Source organism: Thunnus albacares, chromosome 3 (assembly GCF_914725855.1).
Source record: "Thunnus albacares chromosome 3, fThuAlb1.1, whole genome shotgun sequence".
NCBI lineage: Eukaryota > Metazoa > Chordata > Actinopteri > Scombriformes > Scombridae > Thunnus > Thunnus albacares.
Window position 1 is genome coordinate 24,189,994 of NC_058108.1, and position 16,397 is coordinate 24,206,390.

At 40.6% G+C, this 16,397-nt stretch overlaps 1 protein-coding gene across 4 annotated transcripts in view; it reads right to left on the reverse strand.

Moving 5' to 3' along the window:
- The window catches only part of inpp4b (inositol polyphosphate-4-phosphatase type II B), a 151,670-nt gene that overhangs the window by 102,943 nt on the left and 32,330 nt on the right, over window positions 1-16,397 (reverse strand). Inside the window, exon 1 of one of the 4 annotated variants that reach the window (XM_044347179.1) lies at window positions 3,849-4,151. The exons of the other annotated variants lie outside the window; for them this stretch is intronic. The gene's annotated coding sequence lies outside the window, so the exon portion shown is untranslated. Of the gene's footprint in view, window positions 1-3,848; window positions 4,152-16,397 lie in introns of those variants that run through there. 4 annotated transcript variants of the gene reach the window in all.

Genomic DNA, 16,397 nt, shown 5'->3' on the forward strand with positions numbered 1-16,397 from the left:
GTATTCGGCTGTAAAGCACACTATTGGACCATTAATAATTGTGACGTGATGAGGGCAAAAAGTCAGGTGATCGCCAAAATGATTACAATTCATCCTGAGTGAGACACGAATGTGTGTACCAGATTTCATTGCAATTCATCCAAGCCACAAATGTTAAATCGACGGTGGCACTAGAGGAAGTCAGGATCAAGAAAGTTGAGAATACATTGTATTGGGATGTCCATAAAATCCACTGGACATCCAGTAGTTGTGGAAATATTTCATAGGATAAGTGAAAACTTTGACCTGCTGGGGCACTACAGGAAAGGTCAGGGGGTCACCTAAGTCTTTAGGATTCATCCTCTGCGAAACAAGAATAACTGTACCAAATTCTGTGTGCAATCTGTGTGATAGCTGTTGGGATATTTCACTATAAGTGAAGGAGTAGGAATTATCCTGTGGGGACTACGAATGTCTGTATAAAATTTCATGGCAATCCATCCAAAAGTGATATTTCAGGCTGGGCCAAAGCTGTAGATGAATACACGGACGGACAGATGGATGTACTGACTGACTAAGGATGTCAACAGTTAACTATTAATCGGTTAATTGCCAAGAATATTTTTGACCCTGTTACGCATGTTGTTCTATTGGTTAATTTGCATACACACTCCGCTAATGGCTCGACAATTATGTATTCACAACATCAGATATTCTTTTTCAATGGATAAAGTACTGGTGTAAAACCAACTTCTACAAAGAGTGTTGCATTACAGGTTGTTTGTAGCACTAATGTTGCTAGGCTAGCAAGTGTCTTAAGGTCTGTTTATAGTGAGTGTGTTCCAGTCAGTCAGCACTAAAAATGTTTCGTTAGTCCAGTTTAACCTGCAGGAGTTTCTGAAGGCTCATGTAACGCATTTTTCTGCCAGGAGGAAATAAATTCATGATGAGTGAAAACAAGTCAAAAGCGCCTTACGACGTCTCTACTGCAGAAATGGAATATGTCAAGCTGCCAAATACCACTGTCACATATGATAAATAAGACATACAGGCAGTCTTATAAATGCTAACTGCCAGAGAAAATATTTTTTGACTGCTTAGAAGAACATGGTAGGAGACTATATTATATCATCTTATATTCGTATCATTATTCATATTCGTACCTCAAGCATGGTTACATTATGCCATTGAGAGCCACTGTGAATAAACGCATTGAAAAGCACTTTGAGGGGAAGAATGAGCTAAAAGTCAAGCTAGCTCTGACCACCTACTGCTGCACAGCTCTCACAAATGAACATTAAATCACAACTTTTCTTAAAAATTAACCAGTTATCAATTAATGGGAGTCAGTCTGTCGAAAGCAAAATTAACCCCTATGACTGACGAATGGGCCAACATTGCAATCCCTAGATTCATGCAATTAGCATGGCTAAAAAGCATGACAAAGGTCATGTAACAGTGTCATAGAGCTGGGATCATATGGTAAGTGTGGTTAATTGAGCATGACTAATGAGAGCTACAAAAGCACCCCAAAACACGGCAAAGCTCACAGGTCACATGACTGTTGTATTCCCTATTATAAAGTCATCACAGACATGAGTGAGTGATTTTGTGGCTTTATTGGTTTAGATTCGGCCACTCATTGAAAATATTTGGCATTGCTCACTCGCATTAGTTATAGTAACTTGCTATTTTCTTCACCTTTAATCTGTCTTTTCTCTTTATTGTTTGGCTATTTGTATACACTTTTACCTTTACTCTTGCTTCCTCCCTCTCCCCACCACTGCACTGCTTTCTCTCTCTCTCAACAGACTCCTATATCAGATAAAAAAGGGCATCCTGTCTACTGACCTTTTCTCTCAATCATTTCCTCCCCAAGCATTTTCCAGCTACCCCATACAAATCCCCGTATGCTTACGGCAAAACACTGCCCCAGACACATTCTCTTGCCCCGGCAAACTCAGAAGTAGACACACACGCGCACACGCGCACACACAGAAAGAGAATGAGGAAGAGACCAAAACACAAGGTCAGTCAATAGTGTTAAAATGGAAAGAAAGCATAACAATAAACACTATTGGGAGATAGTGAGAGGTTCAAAAGCAGCTTGAGGTTGGTCAAATTCCCTAAGAAAGACACACAACCCCAAGCATCATATTCAGTTACAAGTCTATGCAGCACAGTGCCATGTCCTTATGAATTAAACAGAGCCAGGATCCCCAGTAGGCACCACTTAATATGCAATACAACGTCATACTCGTCCACACTGACGTATCATGGCCAATCCCAGTTTGCCCTGATAACCCAGAGCACAAGGCACAGAAGGCCATTACACACTGCAGAGGAACATTATATCCCCATGTAGCCATTACTTGCAAGCCGGTACAGAACGTCTGGTAAATGGTCTTAGAAATCCATTCCTTAGCATCTTTTTATGGCCCCTCACGATGAAGGCTTTAAAAGTAATGAAGCTCTGGAGACCGTCTTCTTACGCAAGATCAAAGTGGCTGTACCACAGAAAATGAGAGAAAGATGGGGGCAAGAGGAGGAGTGGAGTGAGAAAGGAAGACAAATGATGCTCTTCCAGGATCATGGAGGATTGATTATGATGGTCTCGCTCTGTTCCCTCTCACATGCTCGGGCTCTCTCTTTTTTCTATCTATCTTTTCGCCTGCTCTTGCTCATTCCCTTGACTGGTTCTATTGGCCATGCCGGTTTAGGACTACGAGAAAAAACTTCTGATCTATGATTTCCTTCACTAGTTTTAAAAATAAGTGACAGTTGCTTGCCAGCAAGACGTTTTAACACAAGCGCAGAGACAAATACCTAACGAAACACAAAAAATGCTCTCAAAACACACGTGCACACACAAAAGATCAAGCATAGACAAAAAATGAATGACACTTGTGCAGGAGCACACAGGGCCGACATACTGTACTGTACATCTGCAGGCAATTCCAAGCACTTGTCTGTGGACCTTTGAAGGCCACAGTGTCTGCCCATCACTTGGCAGAAGTAAACGGTCCAACTCAAGCTGTAGATCTATTGATTTTTTCCACGCCCTAGGTGACAGAGTGACACACACACACAAATACACACTAACTATCTTCCCTTCACACACATACACACACACACAAGTTTGTGCAGCTATCCTTGTTAGGACATTGCATTGACTTCCATTCACTGTGGATAGCCTAACCGAAACCTTAACCATAACTGTAACCAATTCATGCCTACCCATATCCTTAACCACAAACTCAGAAATGACGTTTTGCGTCATCAGGACCGGGCTTTGGTGCCCATGAGGACTACTGGTCCCGACAAGGTCAGTGTTTATACAGGAAAAGGTCCCAATGAGGTAACATAAACACACACGTACACGCAAACGCACACACACACACACACAGACTGCAGAGAATACCTGGAGGAGAGGACATTCATTCTCATGCAACACCAACAAATGACATTTTATATAAATGGCAGCAGTGACAGTTTTGGCCCTTGTTGAATAATACGCATCTGGCAAACATTTATGAATATAAACAGATTTATACCAGAGAGGTCAGTAGTGTCTACATGAATACACTGTTCCTTCACTACAAATAGGGCTTTACAAATTGGCCTTATTAAGTCATTAGAGATGTCATGACATGCCATTTATGCAAACATGCAAATTTGTGCACAAATTGTGGACACAGTGAGTTTAAACACACACACACACACACACACACACACACACACACACATATATATATATATATATATATATATATGTATATATACAGAGTATGATCTCACTCACAGATACAGCATATAACAACATATAACAATACAAACACACACACACACACAGAAGGAAGTCCACTTACAGTTATGGTGCACACAATCCTAGCAGCAGCAAGCAAGTAAGCCAGTGAGACAGTCAGAGGAGAGCTTTAGAAATGAAAGTCGACAGAAAGAGAGTATAGAGAGAGACGACAGAAATAAAAAAAAGAGCGCGCGAGAGAGAGAAACAGAGATGTTATGTCTTCCTTCTTCTTCTTAATGAGCTCCAGGACGGTCTTCCTACATATCTTCCTCCAGTCCTCAGTTAGAGGAACTCCATGTATACATTATATTCGCTCTTTACAGAGCAGCAGGCACACTGGCTGACACATACATTGTAAACACGCAAACACACACACACACACACACACACATAGACTCACACTGCAGCCTCCGCTGTGACTGAGAGCTGGCTAGAGTGAGCTACCGGCGCTACCGCTGTTGCTGCTGTGGCTGGCTTGACAGTAAGCGAGACCAGCGAGAGAGAAAGGAGGAGTAAACCACAAGAGGGGAGGGAGTCGACAAATACAAGCAGTCGAGGCAGAGTGGGGGAAGAGGGAGGTGGAAGGAACACAGAAGAGGAAGAGACAGAAAGGAAGGAAGACAGACAATTAAAGGGTAGAAACCCAAGATAGCAACACAAAAAAGGGTAGAGAGATATAGAAGAATATAGAGGAAGAGAGAGAGAGAGAGAGAGACAGAGTTGTGTGTCACACCTCGGTTGCAGCTTGTGACTCAGATGGCCAACAGGAAAGAAACTCTTGTTATGGCTACTTGAATTAACATGAATTCCGACCGCACGGTACAAGGTATGAGTGTGTGTTCACGTACAGGATGGATAAACACTTCAAAACATATAGCGTCATACTTGAGAATCACACAAGAGGCCTGGTGAAACACTCACGCTGTTTATACATTTTAACCAAGTAAGATATTTACTGACACATGCAGCTGCCACTGAGAGAACACTGAGACAATAAATCCACATTGAAACACCAGTGACACCAAGCTTAGGTTTTAACTATCTGGGCTCAAACCTTGGATTAAGCAGGGTTTAATTTACCCGTGCTGACACAGGAGGATGACTAATACTGGCAGAACAAAGGACATGCTCTACACTAGCCCTTATCACCCCGAGCAGGTATTCAGACAAACACAATGAAACATGCGCACAAACATTTAAGTGCACATGCATGTGCGCACCCGCCTATACACACACTGAGGAGACACTAATGTAACATTTGTAAGTACACATTAACTGTTGATGTAAAAATACACAGAGCACTGGAGGTCATGGTAATGAGGAGTCAACCTTTCGTAATATGGGAGGTGAGGTGTGGAATTATAGAGTGTGGGTGGAAACACTGGATTTGACTATTCTTGCTGTCTTCATTACCATGAGGATTGATGACCTGGGTGCCAAGTGGAAGCCAGGGACAGATAGTGCGTGAACTAAAACCTGCCAAACGATTACCCCAAATGCTTCTCACTCCGCGAACAAACTGCTTACTCTGACTGTGCAACAGTATTCATGGGCATCTCTGCTGCTGCCAAATCCATTTGTTCAAATTCAGTTGGTGACTGCTCATTTTTTGTCAATGATGACAGATGAGTGTTTTGTGCCCTTTTCGCATGCACTCCCGCTCTAAATTTCTGCGTACAATTGGAATTTGTTTGAATCTTACATGAACAGTAATGTATGTTAAATAACAACATGCATGGAAAATCCTAGATCAAAGCTTGTTCAAAATATGAATTGAGCACACTGAAAACTGGCATTTTTTTAATGCCCCACTTTGAAGTTCAAAATGTTTGATTTGACATATTTTAGAATATTCAAACTATGAGTTCAGGGATTGGTCTTACATTCAACATGGGGAGCTACCTACAGCAGTGCACATTTCCTGGCTGTAAAATGAAAAGCCTAAGCACTCCTTAATTCCTACTTTTAAGATTTTTTTTTTAATCAACATTCACAGCTGGTTGAACACTATCACTGCTGCACACGCGTGCACACACATACACACACATACATACACATACACACACACACACACACACACACACACACACACACACGCACACACACACATTATTCATGGACTTTACATGAATCTATATAGAAGCTGTGAGCATCGGACGTGTTAGCCCATGGTGAAAATCACAGAGGTTTTCCTGGGACAACCAGTCCACCCCCAAACCCAGACAAGCACAGACAAAAGCAGTCGGTATTGTTTGCCCTGGGTGATCTGATGTTCTCATTCTTAGCCGTCTACCCTCGACATTGTCCTCGCATTCTTCCCAGACTTATTCTTTTCATGGCTCTCTACCTTGACCTCATTCCCCCGCTTTTGATCTGTTAAAAAGAAAAAAAAGGAAGGTCTGCAGACAGACAGAGACGCAGTCAGACCTGAGCTCACCCCATTTTGCCCTTCCCAAACTATTTCTTCATTACATTACCACCATCTTACATGACAGGGATGACTAACAGGATTGATATTGTCCCTCACTTATGTAAAGGCAAATATATGAGCTTTGATGTAGTGGTCCACTGCATATAATCAGTTAAGGGAATTTTAATTGTTCCAGTCTGACCTATGTGGAGAAAGCATAGGCTCCAGATGCTGTGTACTTCTTGTTATGCTATTCATGCAGGTCCTAAGGCAGTGTGTGTGTGTGCGTGCTCCAAGCGATGTGAGGCAGACTTATCTGACTGTGATAATACTGATTTGTACTTAGATACAAAATACTTTGATGTGTTCTTCTAGTGTTTTTTGCCATTACATGCCTTATTAATCGTTTGTACTATTTTTGTCTGCTTTATGAATAACTTTTGAAATGTATCAAAGGCACCAAATGCACCTACTGTAAAACAAAAAGCATGGCTCATTGTGCAAACATGAAACTGAAACAGGGGAGATGAATGCCTTGTGGGTCTGATTTCGATAAAAGAAAAGTTAAACTTTAATCTTTCTCAACTTTAGTAAGATTATTGAGTGTAAAATTGTGGAAGTGGGCTCTTAATTGGCATAGCTTTCCATGACTTAACTTCTATGCTCACATAATTCAGTGATAATTCTTATCTCACTTTTGAGTCAGACAAGTGCAAATTACCATGAGAACACATGGGGGGGGGGGTTTAAGAAAAATCCATATCTAAACTAAATTATGAAGTGGACTACAAGGAACAACAACAAGGGATACATTAATGTGCACTGTTATTAAGAACTAAGATTAAGAACTGAATCAATATTTTAATATCTGAGTGATATTAAAACTGCAGCTACACAGCTGCAGTGGTGCAGTTGTGTCAATACTAAATGCTTCTGGTAGTTTAATTAGCCAGCTGTTTGAGGAATTCAGCTCACTGTGCTGAAATATGGGCTACAGTGACAAACAAACTCAATCATTATCCCAACCTATTATGCCGTCTTTGATAGTGCTGCATTGAATATCAAGTCTCCAAATTTTGGGGTATGGAGATTTTCTATTGAATGAATTTACCAGTCTCTCCAGGGTGCTATTTTTACCATTGTATATCTGCAGTATGCCAGAGCAGGATATTTCCTGAGACTGTGAAATTTGCTTTTCAATCAGATAATGACACAATTCATGTGTGCTACCACAGACAATTCAACAAAATCACATACCATCCAAACGTTGTGCACAAAAGAAGCCAAAAGAAAGTATGGATGATCCTTCCTGTCAGTGGCTGTCATTGATAGTTGAATATGTTTAGTATACTGAAAATACAAGTTCTGCAATGAAATATCCCGTTGCTTCTCAAAAACATTCAGAATGACACACTTTCTGCGCAAAAACTATAGAATCCAATAAGATATTTTTGTGCCTGACTCAGAGACTTTGTGAGCACTCAAAGGACGCTGGACCTTTTCAGCCTGAAAGGTAAATACTCACTGAAAGCTGACTTCTGAGAGACAGTGGTTTCCTCCAGGGGAAACTCCTTTTAGCATTTCTTCTCCTGCAGTTACTGTAAGTACGGCAAGATCTATAGAGCGGTGTATGATAAACGCTGCAGAGCGACAGACAAGTTAATATTCCTCTTTCTCACAAAGCAGATTAAGGTTCCTGAGGACCTGTGATTTTCTGTCACAGCAGGTAAACAAGAGGTGAGGAAAAAGCAGCAATACGGGCTGAATGTTCATACCTGCTCACACACACATTCTTAAGCTTGTCAATGCTTGCCTCCAAACAAGAAGCCCTTCCTACCACTCTATTGCTTTCTCACATCTCCCTCCCTCTATTGCTGCTCTTTCTTACTTAAGCTACGTCCTCTTGGTGTCCGTCCAACTATCAGGCAGAGAGACAAGTGCTATGCAGGACTCCTCCTCCTGATAAGGATGTGCTTTAGTAACATTCAATTGAAAATCAGATTCCTACTTCCTTTTATATCTGTCCTGCAGACAAAGCTGCAGGCAGGAGAAAATGAAACTCACGTGGCAAATGCAGTACACTTAAAACACACTACCAATGCCCCCCCCCACACACACTCTCAACTTTGGTCCATAAACTTTAATGGCTAACCTCACTGCAGACTAGGTGATAAAAATTAAGGCTCCCTTCACTCACAGTCTGTAAACATGACTTGGTAGCAGGTCCAAAGACTGTACAGCCCTGTTCAAATCCCCTCGATTGACTTGAGTGCTATATTTAAATTACAGCATGGCAAACTTGAGCTGTTTTGATAAGTGTTACATTTTAATAGACCTGTTTTGTCTCTCCCAGCAGATGAGGCAAATCCATATGATTATGCACTTATGATTCGCAAGTGTTTATTATCAGCCACTTATTGCGAAAGCTACTATCAGCTAGACCCGACAAAGGCTGTGGTTAGTAGCTTCCCCTTTAAGACTCTGTGTGGTTCAAGTTGAGGCCCACAAAGGCAGCGATAAATAGACGTTGCACACGCAGTGGAGAAAGGATGCACTTTATCGTTTTCTCACCCACAAAACACGTTGCTAAGTTCCACATCCTGTTTGTCGTATCATCGCTGTTATCTTATCATGGCATGAGCATGAAGCTTTTGGTGTCAGTCTGGCATCAGGAACACATTACTCAGATAAACAATAGCTGAATGAAACTTGTAATTTTGTGCACAGCAGAGTTACAGAATAGGGTTCTGTGTAGTAATTCCCTCACATACCCATAGATAACAGAAAATGTGCAGGTTGCAATTCCCTGCCCTTATGTAACAACAAGAAGCTGCTAGTTCACCCCCAGGCCTGTAAGGCTACAGGCTACGTTGGGTCTCTCTCTCTACCTCTCTTTTTCTCTCCGACACACACACACACACACACACACACACAGTAATAGTACTATAATATGCTAGCTCATGCCTGAAGTGGTTGATAGCTCTCTTCTTCAGAGAGCAGGGCTATAGGGGCTGTGAAAGTAAACAGCTCGGATCAAACCAACTCTCAGCTCCCTTTGAAGAGTGGGAGACAATTACGGAGCTCAATGGTGCAGCCCAGAGGTGGTTAACAGCCTAGACAGGCAGACAGACAGGGATTGATGCCCCGTAAGATCTAGAGAGTCTGTTCCTCACTGACTTCACTGTACAGTCACATCCGAGGCGTGCTGCATCCTAGCTTAACATACATGTCAGAACACAATGAGTTCTGCCCCGAGGCTGCGATAAACACACTGTACCTGGAAGAATTTCTTCCTCAGTATGCAAGATTCAAAACTATTATGTGGATTTCACCGCAATGCATTTCAAGGTTGGAGCAGATGGGGTCAAAGCTTTGTGTGGGTGGACAGTTCTTCCTTCAATGTTTCTCCAACAGACTAGTAGTGTTTTAGTACTAATTTCTATCTTCAGGATAGATAAATGCTATATAGCATAAACTTTTATTAGACAAGCCTTGTGTGATCTCTGTGCTTATGCGTGACTAAGTGCTTGTGTACTTAAGTGTGTTATATGTTGGAAAATTTTACTCTGAGTTATCTTCAACATCATTTCTACAGTCACTGTGATAAAGATGGCAACAACAGACAAGAAAACCGCACTACTCTGTGTCCAGTGTGAGTGAGAGTGTGTCACAATGGTGCAGGAGGTGAGCTGCAAACTGTAGCTTAAAAGCTCGAGCAGCACACTTGCTCTTATAGTGTAGGAGTTTTAGAACAAGCTCTCCTGGCCCTTACTTTCCTGCGGGATAACGTAAAGCTAAGTCCATATAGAAGCTGCAATTTCAGGCGGCTTGCACCACCTTGACTTAGTAAACAACAAGATGCAGAAAAGAGTGGGAGTGTAACAGCCGTTAGCTATTTTTGTTCCTCAGCACACCACAGTCAAATTAGTTGCCTAAATGACATATTTGCCAGTTGATGTGTAACAACACCAACAAAAGAGCCTTTTGAACTAAATATACTGCTTATGTAAAAGTAGAATTTGTCCTTGGTGGCTGTGAGATAGTAGATAAATAGATTCAAAAACTGTGTTTTTTGTTGTGCACACTCATGAATATCGGATAAGATTCTTTAAAAAAAAAGAGATAAGATCAAAACAAATATATTTATATTTCCTGGGAGAGGAAAAATGCCTCTTTGAGATGTTTAATGGCTTTCCACCCTCTTTGGGTGTGCAAAAGGGAAACAATGTTGGCTGGTGTCTGATTATCATATAATTCCATCTGCGTTAACAGAACGGAACAACAAAGCAGCAACAAGAACCCTTCTGCCCCACACTCATTTACTTTTTAGTCCTCCTGGGTGAGAAGAGGAGGAGAAAAGCAGCGTGTCATTATCTCCATCAACAAACTCAGACAGCGGTACAAGTGGTGATATGATGTAATAATGTTTGCACACAGAGCGGACAGATAGAGACAACGTTATGAATTACTGACATAAAATGCTGTATTACATGTATCTCAACTGACCAACTGCAGGGTTTTAATTGTACGCACACAGCATGACTGACACCCACACACATGATTACAAATGCTGCTCGCCCAGAGGCTAACACGTGCATGTGCAGACACACAAAAACTCACTGTACAAGACCCTGGCCTGGCTGGCGAGCTCATCAGTTAGCTCAGTTAGCCATGGAAAATATCAGCCTTCACATACACACACACACACAAACTGCCAACAAGCATCAGCACTTTACACCAGTGTCTCTCTCAAAGGAAACCATTACACTGCAGAAACCCACGGGAAGCCGAGGTAGAAAGGGGATTTTCTCAAGCACTTTTCTCTCTCCCCGCTCCCTCTCAAAAAAAAAAAAAAAAAAAACTTACACTAAGCTACTTTTCCAAGAGAAAAAAAAGATTACAGTCAGCCAAGCGTCTAATTCACCTGTGACCCAGTAATTCATTTGGCTGATAATCTGCTATTGCAGGTGACACTAACAATCACTGATATGATGGGTAGAGAGGTGAGGGAGGGTTAGGAAAGGTATGGGTTGGGCTGATTGGTGAAGGAGATATTTGATTAAATTCTCAAATGAATAATGCATTATGAAATTGATCCAGACAAATCCCACCTTGAGGAGATTGGAGTAGGATTATACAGGGAACAGTTTGGGGGAGGTTACAAAAAAGAGAAGGTTTCCTGGAAAGGTATACTTCAGCATCAAGTGGTTATCTGGTGCTTTATAAGGCAATTTGCCAGGAACCGTTATTATGCATGTCAGCTACATGCAGATAGAACATACTGTACATTCACAGAGGCAGATTATGTGAGATATAGCCTCAATACATTGCACATGTCCATAACCTTTTCTATCCAGTGGCCTTGAGAAAACGCCAAGCGCAAGCAGTTTTAGTTTCCCTTCGCATTTATTTATTTATTTTTGGAATATTTTACAGTTAATTTCATCCTCGTATGTGGGTGAGGTACAGCAAAACATACTGAAAATGAATATCCTGTTATAAATTTTATGAATATCATTTATACAAAGGATTTACAATATGTGGCCTTGTTTTTTTCATTTTATGGTCATTTCTCTTTTTTCATTGTCTCCATCTTTTGTGCATGCTTTCATACTTTCAACTGCACATCAGCAGTGCTTTTATGTTTTAATATGCATCTAAGTGTATGTATGCACATTATCCATCTGAAATGTTCTGTTATTACCTGCAAATGTGATGTCTTCTCTGCAGGTGTTACAAAGTGTACAACTCTGAATACTAATAAAAATACGCTTAATTCACTGACACTCAACTAACCGTTTCCACTAAGCCTTCCTTGTAATACTTGTACATAAATAGACAGTTTACTGTTGTACTTCACTTGTGTTAACTTGTGGCTTCACCCTGGAAAGAAAGGGCGTCTCCTCATGGCAACAGAACCAGACATCTGCTCAGCAGTTTTTAAAAGTAATTAGCTTCTCTGCTTAGATTTAGTTGGTTGCTTTTAATGAGCGTGCACTATTCCAACAACTATTTTCACGAATGATTGCATACACCCTCACAACAAAACCTAGAGTGCACTTAATTTCCAACAATTGTAAATATTCATTGGCACAATGAGTCACTTTATTGAAGTGCATGTCAACACAGTGCGGGGAGCAATGTGGGAAACCAAAGCAATTATCTGGTGCCTTCCTAAATACTGTAAACAGGAGTTTAAAGTATTGTCAGCCAATGAAAATGATATTATTACTGTGAGAAAGCACTTCAGAGGTTCAGGCTTTTTTTAGGAGCTTGAAATGTTTTCTAACACATTGCTCCTTTGTGACATGTTGCGCTGCTAACAGCCTGTCCGCGGGGCTTTTCAGATGCCATGTGAGACATATGTAGTGTTAACCTGACATGGCCGAATGAGTGCTCAGTTGTCAATAAAAATGTTTTACAGTGTTTAAATTTTCTACGCTTTAGGGACAAGGACCATTTATTCCCCCTCAATTTTCATCTGTCTAGCTCCAACACTTTTACAACTGTGCTAAAGTTAACAGGGTTTTCTTTTTAATAAGAAAAGGCAGACAGAGCAGTGCTTTCAAAGCTTTGAGGGCAATCTTGCCTATCTGTACAGTTGAAGAAGCACTTTAATTCATTACTATGTCAAATTTATCTGTCTTATGAAAGGCAAATCCTATTCAGGTTTGGAGGCTTGCCATAAAGTATATATTCTGAATTCATAATATTAAAAGCTGCCACAGTTTCTTTAATGATGAGCTTGATTTGTGGGCCGTGTCAACAAACAAGATAGACTTGAAATATCTCTGTTATCCATACATTCTTTTCCATGTAATTGGCCTCTACTAATCCATGTGCAGTACTTTCCAGTTGCTTTAATGTAGCTAAAGCACTTTAAAAAAAAATCCACCCAAAGTGAAAGCTTCACCGATTATCATATGTGGCAAAACAGGTTGCTCTCTCCTTTCTTGCCTGTTTTATCCTCTCACTGTTGCTTTTCATGGGGCATGAAACACTGGGGGCACTGGCAATAGTAATGAGGGCACTGTTAAAAACAAAATCAGAGGTTCAGTAATCAAGTGAATAATTAGCAAGGCTGCCAGAGCACAGAAATCCTAACTTAGAGAACATGTTAAAATTAAGGAGAATTTATGAAAGAGCATTTCTGAAAACACTCAGTGAAAACTGATGGGTATAAGGCAGATAAAAGAAAGGTGTTTCCTGGATTTGGAGAGGCAACTGGAAGTTCATAGAAGTGTAACTGTGCAATCCATCAAATGCACTCTTTGTTGCCTGCCCGGGTGGGATGGGAAATTAAATGCACATAAATGAGCATAATTTATGGCCAGTTGGAATGGGTAAAATGTGCGAGCGGCTAAAGTGGGACTTCTGTGCACAGTATATCATATCATAATCACAGAGACTGCAGCACTTTCTTCTGCAACGAGTCGGGGTGTTATTACACATCATAGCTGTATGCTGAAATCCTTGTTTTTCTCATACACACCCACAAGTGATGCCCAAAGCCATCCTTTGAATTTCCCACTGTTATGATCTATTCCCATCTGTGTGGCTCAGCTCACTTGCTATTGTCATGATTGAGAAATGTCAAACCTGTCACCATCCATGGCGCTCACACATCTTTGTTTTGATTGGCAGAAGTCACACCTCTGATAACTTTTCACAAATGATTTCTCAAGTGTGATTGGCTCAAAGATCAGGTCTGAAAGCCTGGGTAGAATTTACCATCATGGACACTTTTTGATTAACCGCTTTAACATGAAGCAACAGTATCTTCAACGCACTTTATTTATAGGATTATTGTGTCGGTGTATTCTTAGTCAGTAGTTCAATCCCTACACCCAACAGTATAAATCTGTGGAAAAAGTAAAAGAGAAACACTTCTCACTTCCCTCATTTTCACTAATGTGGTGCCCTTGGTCAAGGCCCTTAACCCTCAACTGCACTAATGGAACTTCTCAGTGGCCAATAGATCAGACTGGTTGTACTGGGCAGCTTCCAGGTGTAAAAGTGTGTAACTGTGTAACTGTAAGCAGGTCATTCGTCAAAGAAGGCACTGCTTTCAGTGACCACCCTAATAAATAATAGTTATAAATATGCTATACATGGTTTATGACACATTTTATGAAGTAATACTTTGATGCAAGTAAGGTTCTGAGAGCACAAAGACAACGAGATAATCCTAGAGGAGACTCTATATGTATCCTTATATTTTGGAGGAAAAAACATGAACATACCTAATTTAATCAGGCAAAGGGTTATATATTGATTATATTTGTCACATTTTAATACAGTGTGTTGACATAACACTAATTGGACAAGAATGTATGCATCCATTGGCATGGCATGCATCCATTACACCACGGGGCCTAACACTAAAATAGTGTTTATACCCCTTATAGCCAAAGTAACAGTACCATTAAAGTATCTTCAATTTTCTGCTTGGCAAGACTGCCAGCGAGCGAGAAAGCGAGAGAGGTCACTAGTTTGACTCATTTTAGTACTGCCGACTTGAACAGCAGTACTTTTCAGCACTTGTGACATTGGATGACATTGCCACAATGACGATGAGGGAAGAAAAGTGGCCATCAGACAAGAGACAGTCCTTATCTGAGGACTGTTACTCTCGTAGGTTATCACTGCTCAGCTGTCCACCCTATCACTACCAAGACGTTTCTTGGATATCTCTGAGATTGGTTCTTGTAAAAGTCAAGTCAATTTTATTTGTATAGCCCAATATCACAAACAACAAATTTGCCTCAAGGGGCTTTACAGTCCGTACAGCAATACAACATCCCCTGTCCTTAAACCTTTGATTCAAATGAGGAAAAACTCCTTTAAAAAAAGTGTGTTTGTGTGTTTCTTTCTGTTTATCTGTGTGTGTGTACACAAGCATGTTTGTGTATGTGTGTGTGTAGCTCTCTCTCACTGTCTGCTGTGTTTCACTGTCTGCTTCCATACCCCCCCCCCCCCCTCTCTCTCTCTCTTTCTGGCAGTAAACTCCTGCACTTACAGAAAATTTCCACCACATTGACACTCATCCAACTAAAAGCAACTGGCTATGCCAAAAATATGTCAAGTCACTGCCTTTTACACATCATGATTATTGACAGGCCAGGATTAACTGAGGCTGGGATTCTCCATACATCAGCAGTTCATAATTGGAGCGACAATTCACCATGGAACAGTGGCTGCTCAAACTGCCTCCTGAGATGTGGCTAATATCTGCCAGTCAAACAGTCCTCAAATCAGGTAGACAGCAGAGGAAGAGAATCTGCAAGGATCACAACAACACAGCATTATATAAGGTATGGAGTGGCTGAAAGCTGACACAATCAAGAACCAGGTTTTTTTTTTATTTTAGCAGTTAAATGTGGGGGTGGGGGGTAATAAAATAAAACTTTAACTGCCTTAATGATCAAGTGTTCTGGTAAATTTGGTATCCATAGAAACTGCCAAACAATTAGTACGTTTTAATCAAATCTTTGTTGCCCTCAAGGCCTTAGGTCCCTGAAAAATCTGGCAATTAATTTCATAATTCAAAAGGCTCAATGGAAAATATGTATGCTTAGGGCAAACACTGAATCATGGCTGAACAGCACATGGGTTTTTTTTTATTAAGTAGATATTTCATTACAACTCGAGAACTTGAAGCTATAAGAAAATTTACTCTCACAAAGCAGTATAAACCATAAAAAATAGTGGTTTGTATAGACTTGTCTTGTGAACACAATCCTACTCAAAGGTAACAGATATCTAACAGTAGGAGACAACAGTAAATCATCTGTATTTGTACAGTCTACATGAAATCTTTCTCAAACAAACTGCCAGACCACAAATGGTTATGTAAAAAGTGTGGGTTGGCTTTTGCCAGTGTACAGGCTTGTCTGTCTACAGAAATGTTTTACCAGAGAAGATTAGAAATAGTGAGATTCCAAAGCATTTTTTTTGTAAATTATGGTTTGCCAGAAGCTAATCACAAAACAATCATGTACAGTCAATCAAATTCAGAAGTGCTGGATTTAGCAACATCTATATTCCAATTTGTCATATAGCTGCATTTGTTAAAGGTGGGTTTTTTAGTTACAAGTGTTTTTTGTATATGTCAGTTGGGTTTCAAGCTAATATTGCTAACAACCAAGACCTTATTCACATTATATCATGTGGTAAGTAATTTGACTATGTAAGTATGTA